This window comes from Monodelphis domestica, chromosome 4 (assembly GCF_027887165.1).
Source record: "Monodelphis domestica isolate mMonDom1 chromosome 4, mMonDom1.pri, whole genome shotgun sequence".
In the NCBI taxonomy this organism is placed as follows: Eukaryota; Metazoa; Chordata; class Mammalia; order Didelphimorphia; family Didelphidae; genus Monodelphis; species Monodelphis domestica.
Genome location: NC_077230.1, coordinates 99,181,594 through 99,191,020, shown reverse-complemented (window position 1 = coordinate 99,191,020; position 9,427 = coordinate 99,181,594). Strand labels below are relative to the sequence as shown.

Here is a 9,427-nt window from a genome sequence, read left to right as displayed (position 1 = left end):
TTTTTGTGACATGGAGTATCAAGAAGGTGATTAACAGTGTTAAAGTCTGTAAAGCTGAAAAAGGGGGGGTATTTTATTATTTTTCTCCTTTTTTTTAAATTTAGAATAGTTATCCATGGTCACATGATTTATGATCCCCTTCCCTCCCAGGGATGACAAGCAGTTCCACTGGGTCATACATGTATCATTGTTCAAAAACTATTTCCATGTTATTCATATTTGCAGTAGAGTGATCTTTTAGCATCAAAACCCTAATCCTATCCCCATCAACCCCTGTGATCAAGCAGTTGTTTTTCTTCTGCATTTCTGCTTCCACAGTTCTTTCTCTGCATGTGGATAGCATTCTTTCTCATAAGTCCCTCCGAATTGTCCTTGACTATTGCACTGCTGCTAGTAGAAAAGTTTATTACATTCAATTGTGCCACAGTGTATACCTCTCTGTGTATAATGTTCTCCTGGTTCTGCTCCTTTCACTCTGCATCAATTCCTGGAGATCTTTCCAGTTCCCATGGAATTCAGGAGGAGTATTTTAAAAGAGTCATTAGATTCAGCAACTAAGGGGTCATTCATAATTTTGGAAAGAGTTTCAATTGAATGAATAAGATGGAAACCAGATAAAAGGATTAAAAAAGAGTAAGATCATAGTCATTGATTGAAGATTGCTTTTCCAATGGATTTGGTTAGGAAGGTTATGGAGAGATATGAGACAAAAGATAACAAGGATAGTAGGATGAAATAAAGGTTTTTTAAGGAGATGGGAGACATGGACATGTTTATAGGTATCAGCAAAAAAGCTGCTTAGATGGGGAAAGATTAAAGATTAGTGAGAAAGGGGATGACAGAGAGAACAATCTGGAGAAGATGGGAAGGAATGGAATCAAGAACACATGTAGAAGTATTTTCCTTGGCAAAGAGAAAGACTTTTCCTGATGTGAGACAGGGCTGAAGCAGGACAGAGTAGGGGAAGAAATCTAAATGATGTGAGATCAGAAGAGAGAGGAGAGAAGGGGAAAATCTTGACAAATGTCCTTAGTTTTTTCAGTGAACTATGAGGCAAAGTTCTCAGCTGAGAGGGTGGGGGGAGGGGGAAGGATTCTTGAGAAAGGATGAAAAAATCTAAAATAGCTTCTTTGGTGAGTTGGATGATGAAATGATTTAGGGATATGTAAAAGGATTGGCTTGCCATTGTGAGATCCAGTTGAGATCATAAAATATAAATTCAGAGTAGACTCAGGAAGAATGGTTTTATGATTTTTTTCCTAATCTTGTTCCAGCAGTATGTGAGTAGGAATGAAGGCAGCAGATGCACAGAGGGAGTAATTCATGTCAAGACATGATTGGCAGGAACAGGAGCTAGGTGGCATAGTAAATAGAGCACCAGGCCTGGAGTCTGGAGGAGATGGCTACAAATATGGCTTCAGATGCTTCCCAGCTATGTGACCCTGGCCAAGTCACTTAACCTTATTTGCCTTGCCTTTGCCCTTCTGTATCAAAGTTGTTACTAAGACAGAAAGTAAGGGTTGAAAAAAGAGACATGATTAATCATAGGTTAAGGGGACAAAGGTCTCAATTATAGAAGAAAAGTAGAGTTGAATCGGTTCACCAAGATATGTAAGGTAAAAGGGTAGAGCCAGTGCAGGGATGGTGGTTCTGGGAAAGAATTGAGGGCTAAAGTGATAGGAAGTCATCGAGAGGGTAAAAAATAGGCTTAACAGTCAGAAGGCAGAGGAAAATATAGAATATAAAAGATTATATTCAGAGAAGGGAATTTCAGAGTTCATGAACATGGAAGTGATACCTGTGGTGAGTTGATGACAAACAAAAGGGTAAGACCATCTCTGTATGTTGCTGAAGTAGAGCAGCGATGGGACATCAGGGTCCGTCTTTAGTGCCGATATCTCTGTTCAAATGTATTACTTGGCGCTAATGCCTTTACAAATATCAAAACTCTTTTGCCTGGCAACCACGGAAAGCGCCCAAGGATTTTTTAGACTTGGGAGGAAAAATGTGAAAATATGTAAACATGTAATCCTCCTCCAAAAGCTGTGGCGTGACTGTAAATAGCCCATGTTTTCATGCATTTCCACCATGGGAAACCATTCTCCAGAGAATGAGAAGTGTAACATTTAAGCTTATTTGGCTATTTATTCTAGCAAAATGACATTTTAAACTGTTTGCTGAAAACCGTCACTACAGGAACCAGGTACATTCTGAAAACATTTGGGGCTGATGAAAATGTCTTCTTGTGGTATAAATGACTTAATTCATAAAATGTTTTACTTTCAAGTGTTTGCCTGTGGTAATAGGGCTAATAGGAACTCGAATTCTTGTTCAAAACCCTCTCTGAAGTCTTGGCTTTTATTTTTTTTAATTCAAACCTTTTTTTAAGCCAAAAGAAACTGTATTGCATTCGTTCAATGGAAAGGTGAATTTGATTTCGCCAGGCATTCAGTGCAGTTCAAGTAACAGCATGAAAAAAGGGTGTGGGATTACTAGTCTAAATCAATACTGAGAAGGTAAAATAGCCAATAAACACACCAACTTGCTAAACGAACTTAACAGGTTTACTAAGGCTGCCAATGCCACATAACTTAAAATCTGGCCACGTACTGATCGCTCCCAGAGTTATCTATCTGGCATTTATAAAAAATCCACTAAGCACTGTAGAGAATGAAAGGGAAACCGGAATATCATTCTGCAGGCATTCTTTGAGTAAAACTGAGTAGCTGGGAAACATTTTGAAAATGTCACACCACTGAGAAGCAGAAAGGAACAGGATGTCTGAGGCTTTTTAGGTCTGAGGTAGTGCTAATGTGTGGCTCTTGATCTCTCTGGGGCACCCATAGTGACATAAGCAAATGAGCTATTGCGAGAATATATGGGTAGTGTCAAGCGCCAAGGCAGGTCACGGTAACCATTATTCATTGGCCTAGGGGGTGGTCCAGATTTTTAAACAAACAACAAATAGATTGACTCCAATGGAGGTAAGAGTTACGGAAAACCAACCCAGCATGCAAAGAGTTGACTGATAAAGCAAGGGGGAGGTGCTTTTCACCGAAGGCAGCAGAATGGCCAGACATATTTTAAGGATTAAGTCTTCCCTTGAATAAACCTTTACAAGGCTCACTTGAACTCAAGGATGTTTCCTTGTAAAGCAGGGGGGGGAAATTGAACTGCCACATCCAGTTGAAACAAAAATGGTCTAAATAACCATGTGTTCATATAGACAATGTAAAGAAAATATTTTAAAGGATGATAATTCCTCACCTTTCAAGTAAAGAATGCATTACTAATATTTCTAATTTTTTAATGATGGATATAGAACAACAGGTTTTCAAAAGAAGTCCTGGTGAATTTCCCTCTTTGTCATTCTTCATTATTACTTTAAAGGGATTGTTTTGAGATTTTTCTTTAGGCTTTTATTATTGTGTAGGGAAAAACACTCTAGGAAATACAATTCCACCCCCACCCCCACCCCCACCCCCAAGAAAGCATTTAAAATTATTGAGATCTCATTAATAATCAGAGATTCAGGTTAAAATAACTTCAACTCAACCTATCAAACTGGGAAAAAAACTAATGAAAACATTAGTGCTGGCACAGATGTGGAGAAACAAGTGTATACATGTATTAGTGGTAGAATTTCGAGCTTGTAAGAACTCTTTTGGAGAACAACTTAGCTGTACGCTGTAAAACTAACACAAATAATATCCTTCTAAACAATAATTCTTTTGTTAGGAATATACCTGAAAATGCTTTGAGTGACACTGTTAAAAAAAAAAAGCTACCTGTTAAAAGATCTTCTTAGCATTATTTTAGATACAAAACCCTGGAAAAAGCATAAGTAGACAACAATGAGGGAATGATTAAATGGATTATATCACATTAATTTGATATAATACTATTACGCCCTTAAGGGAATGAAAAATACCAAAAAAAATCTGAAAAGATCTTTATGAAATGATATAAGGCCAAAAATATGCAGAATCAGAAGAATGGAATATGTAAGAGAAATGACAGACAATAAATGGACAAAGAATTTGAACAGGGACTTCAATGAAATGACTGGAACTATTATATTTTGCATGAAAATTAATTTAATTATAACCAGTTTCTAAGCTTAGTTGGTGGTTTGATATTCAATATTAAATTTTTAATAAAATATTTTATTGTAAAAAGGGCTTGGTCATTTTTTGTATTAGGCCCTGTCAAAGATGAATGAGTAAATGAACTATATCACCATCCAGTTGTTAGTTTTTTTAAATTTCTAAGGATCAAAACAAAGTTAAACTAATGTATGGCTGTGCCATTGATGTTAGATGAAAAAAAGTGGAAGAGATAGATAGTAGGCTACATTTGCAGAACAGCTGAGGTAATAGGTGATAACATCTCAGATATTGTTCCAGTGTGAGATTTCATACATATAAATGAGCTGACACTTCAGGTCTGAGAGCTTCTTTTGAGATGTGAAATACCCTTCCTTGAAAATGTTAACTCACCTCTTTATAGTAGTTCTTTCCCATTGAATCCTTCCTTGTAACAGATAAGCAAAACCAACCTGGCCAGAGACCACTTTTGAGAGCATATGGAACATTCTCTGAGAGAGCATGAAAGCGTTTCATCACATGCTCTCCAGGGCTATAATTAATCATTATAATCAATCAGATTTTGGCTGCCTTTCAATTTTCTGTTTGCATTATTATAGCTCCCTCCTGAACTGTCCAGAAAATTGTAACCTCATTCTCCCCTCCTCTCATCTTTATCCTAATTAAGTCACTATTCCACTCACCCTGGCAGCTTTTCTTCCCTCCCCAAACTTCCCATGATTTCCCTTCCCCACCACCAATCTCTCTACAGAGAATCTGACCTCATCGTTTATTTTTTAAAATTGAGGCCATTCATTAAGAGCTCCTCTTCTCCCATCCTCCTCCTCTCACATTATCCACGTCTCATCCCTGTCTCATATAAAGAAGTGACTTTTCTGTTTGCCAAGGCAACCCTCTCTCTCTATCTGTGATTCCCATGTAATCTCAGATTACCTTCTATCATCTCCATTTTCTTACTTTATCTTCAATTTCTCCCTAGCTGTAGTCTGGCTTCCAACCTCATCATTCAATTGAAACTGCTCTTCAAGGTTACAAATGAACTCTAAAATTGCCAAGTCTAATACCCTTTTCTCAATCCTCATCCTACTTGATGTCTCTGCAGTGTTTGATGTTACCAATCCCTTCTCCTAGATACTATCTTTCTAGGTTTGGAGGATAAGGCTCTCTCTTGGTTCTCCTTCTCTTTATCTGACTGCTCCTTCTTAGTTTTCTTTGCTGGCTCTTCACAAAACCTTGTGTGTGTCCTAGGGCTTTGTCCTGGGCTATGTTCTCTTCTTCCTCTATACTATTTCCTTTGGTGATCTCATCAGTTCTATGGATTCAATGATTATCTCTGTGTGGGACAGGATTGGGTGTGCTATTCTCAGAATGAACATTTATCTTATAAAAGCTAGTTTGTTACCTTTTTGTTGGTTGAGGACTCCAGGACAGGCTTGGGAGGGAGACTGATGAAGGACAGAAGGACAGAAAGGGCAATGAACAATTTGGTTGCTTCCCTTGCCTCACCTGAGTTGGGTGTTTGATTTGTAGGTCAAAGTTGTTGGAAGGAAGCCTTGTGTATATGTTGACTGCTTGCTGCCTATCAGTGGCACTTCTTAGCCCATCATTGAAGTGCTCTCTTTCATGAGGGGGAATAAACAACTGTCTCTTTTTATGCCTACCTGCTACCTCTGGTTTTGTTTATTTGGGTGAGTGGGCACTGCTAATCTATTTTTATCCCACATATCTCTCTGCTGATTATCCTCAACATCTATTTATTCAATCCCAACCTCTCTGCTGACTGCCAGTTTCACTCTCCAACTGACTACTAGACATCTCAAACTGAATTCTACAGAAATCTTAAACTCAGCACATCTGAAATTGAACTGTCTCTGTAAACCTCTCCTGTTCCAAAATTCTGCATTGCTGTCAATGGCAGCACCATCATTCCGGTTACCTAGGTTCATAACTTAGATGTCATTTTCAACTCCTCACTCTCACCCTCTATATCCAATCTTCTGTCTCGGTCTGTTTTACCTTCAAAATACCTCCTACATGCCCTCTTCTCTCCTCTGACATTGTCACCACCTTGGTGTGGGGCCTCCTAACTTTATGCCTGGATGACTGCAATAGCCTTCTCTACCTCCTTGCCACAATCATCTCTCTCCAGGGCATCTTCCTTTCACTGATGTCAAAGCGATCTTCCAAAGCACAGATCAGACTATGTCAACTTTCTTACTCAATGAACTCCAAAGGATCCCTATTACTTCTAGGATCAAATATAAAATCCTGTTTAGTATTCATAGTCCATAACCTGCCCTACTCCCCACTTCTTATACTTTACACCTGAAATACTCTACAATTTGGTAACACTGAACTTCTTACTATTCCTTGAATAAGACACTCCATCCCATGACTTTGGGCATTGTCAGTGGCTGTGTCTCATGCCTAGAATACCCCCCTTCCTCATTGCTACCTTCTGGATTCTCTGGCTTCCTTCAAATTCCAGCTTAAAACCCTCTTTTAGAGAAAACTTTTTTCTGATCCCCTTTAATTCTGGTGCCTCTGCTTTGTTGATAATTTTCAGTTTACCTGTCTATGTCTTGTTTGTGCAAAGTTGATTCTATGTTGTCTTTCCCATTAGACTGAGCAAGGACTATCTTTTACCTTTTTTTTATCTCCAGTGCTTGGCAGTGCCTGGCACACAGTAATAGGTGCTCAATAAATTTTTGCTGACTGGCTGGTAATACTCATTCTTTTCCTACAACCTTCCAATATGCCTATATCCCCATGCTTATAAGTCCTCCACTGAATCCCAAACCATCTCTCAAACCATCGTTCTATATTGATCCTCCCCCTCTCAGCTAAAATCCTAAAACAAACAAAAAAAGAGCTTATATGCTCACCTCCTATACATCTCTCATTCATTCCTCAACCATTTGCAGTCTGGCTTCCAACCTCATCCCTTGACTGAAACTCTTCTTTCCAATTACTTAGGATCAATTTTTAATTGTTTTTTTTTTTCACATGAAGATCTACTTTCTATCTCCCTTTCCTTTCCCCTCTCCATGGAGAAAGCAAAAACAAAACTGATGTAAACATATATAATAGAGCAAAACAAAAATGCTCACCATAGGTATGTATCATGAGTCCTCTGGAACTGTGATTGGATATTTTTTCTGATCACAATTTTTAAGTCTTTCAAGTTACCTTTATAATATTGTTGTATAAATTGTTCTCCTGGTTCTTACTGGTTCATAAAAATCTGTTTTCTGAAACAATCCTCTTCATTTATTATAGCACGATAGTATTCCATCACATTCATACACCAATTTGTTCAGCTATTCCTCAATTAATAGGCAACCTCTCATTTTTTAATTCTTTGCCACCACAAAGAGCTGTTTCAAATGTTTGTAACATATGGGCCCTTTTCTTCTTTCTTTGCTCTCTTTGGGCTGTAGACCTAGTGGTAGTATCACTAGATCAAAGGTATACTTTAATGATTTGGGAGGCATTGTTCTTAAGTTCAAGAATGACTGGACCAGTTCAGTTCCATGACCACAGTGTATTAATGAACCTATTTTCCCACGACCCCTCAGCATTTGTCCTTTTTTCATATCAACTTTGTCGGATGAGTGTGACAGAAAGTCTAAGTTTTAATATACATTTCTCTAATGACTAGTGATTTCAAAACTTTTTATGTTGCTATTTAATTTGCTTTTTTTCCCCTCTGACAACTAACTTCATATCCTTTGACCATTTATCATTTAGGGGAATGACTCTTATCCTTACAAATTTTAATCAATTCCCTCTATATCTCCAAAATGAGACCTTTATCATGGAAACACTGAAAATTTTTCATCCTATTGTTTCCCCTCTAATTTTAGCTGGTTTGCTTTTGTTGATACAAAAATATTTTAATTTTATGTGATCTTCTACTTGTTCATGAATTCTCCTATCCCAAGATTGGTGAGGTAATTTCTTTCTTGCTCCTCTAATTTACAACATCACTCCATGCCTGTCACATTCTCAGTTGGATCTTATCTTAATATTATAATATGGGATTTTCTGAATCTAGTTTCTGTCAAACTGCTTTCCACTTTTCCCAAGTTTTGTCTAATAATAAAGTCTTGCCCCAATAGCTGGGATATTTAGCATTATCAAAGGCAAGACCATTGGGTTCATTTGCTTTTATATACTGTGTATCTAATCTGTTCTACTAAATCAATCTATTTCTCATATAATACCAAATTGTTTTGACCATGACAACTTTGTAGTATAACTTGAGCTCTGGTACTGTTAGGTCCTCTTCTCATTTTTTTAAAATTCTCTTGAGATTCTTAACCTTCTGTCCTTCCATATGAATTTTATTTATCTCCTATACATAAATGGATCCTTTGGTCATTTAGAATGATACTGAATGAATTTAGGTAACAATCTCATTTTAATACTATTGGTTCATCCTACTGGTAAGCAATTAGTATTACTTCAGTCTTTTAGATGGGCATGTAGTATTTTGTAGTTGTGGTCACATAATTCCTTGTCTTGGCAGGTAGGCTCCCACATATTTTCTAAGTTCTGTATTTTTAATGGAATTAAGTTCTTTTTGCTGGACTTTGTTGGTAATAAACAAAATCCTGACTTATGTGGATTTATTTCAAATACTGCAACTTTGATAGTTTTCAATTATTTTTTAGTTGATTCCTTGGGGTTCTCTTAAGTAAATCATATTTTCTACAAAGTAGTAATTGTTCCCCCTTTACTTATAATTAATCCCTTAATTTATTTTTCTTGTATTGCCATAGCTAGCCAAAGACCTCATTTGCCAACTTTGATGATCTTTTTTTTCAGTCCTCTTCTTTTTTAACCTTTCAGCTGCATTTGACCATTGTTGACCACTCTTTCTTCCAGGATCTCTTACCTACTTAATCATGACTTCTCAGGGTCATTTGCTATTTTATCAGATCATAACCCTGTGACTATCAAGACTCCATCCAAAATCCCTTATTTTTCTCTTTTTTATACTGTGACCTCATTAGCTCCCAATTCTATGCTAATGACTCAGTTTTCACTGTTTACCCCACATACCCAGGTACCAAATCATGCCATTTCTACCTCACAATCTCCCACATCTGACTTTTCTATTCTCAGTGAACCCACTTTAGTTCAGACACTCATCACCCCCTGCTATTATTGTAATGACTTCCTAACTGGTCTCCCCATCTTGTCTACAGGCCATTTTCCATACTCCAGTCAAAAACATACTAGTTAGCTTTTCAAAACCTGACATCCCAACACCTGTCTCCAATGCCTTCATACTGTCTACATATGGGATTCACAGA

The 9,427-nt window shown here is 37.4% G+C and overlaps 1 long non-coding RNA gene across 1 annotated transcript in view; it reads left to right on the top strand.

Annotated features, from left to right (window-relative positions):
* The first annotated feature begins 2,792 nt into the window (after positions 1–2,792).
* Positions 2,793–9,427, top strand: part of LOC130453667 (uncharacterized) — a 32,135-nt gene continuing 25,500 nt past the window's right edge. Inside the window, exon 1 of the long non-coding RNA XR_008911149.1 lies at positions 2,793–2,984. This is a non-coding gene — a long non-coding RNA (uncharacterized LOC130453667). The remainder of the gene's footprint in view (positions 2,985–9,427) is intronic.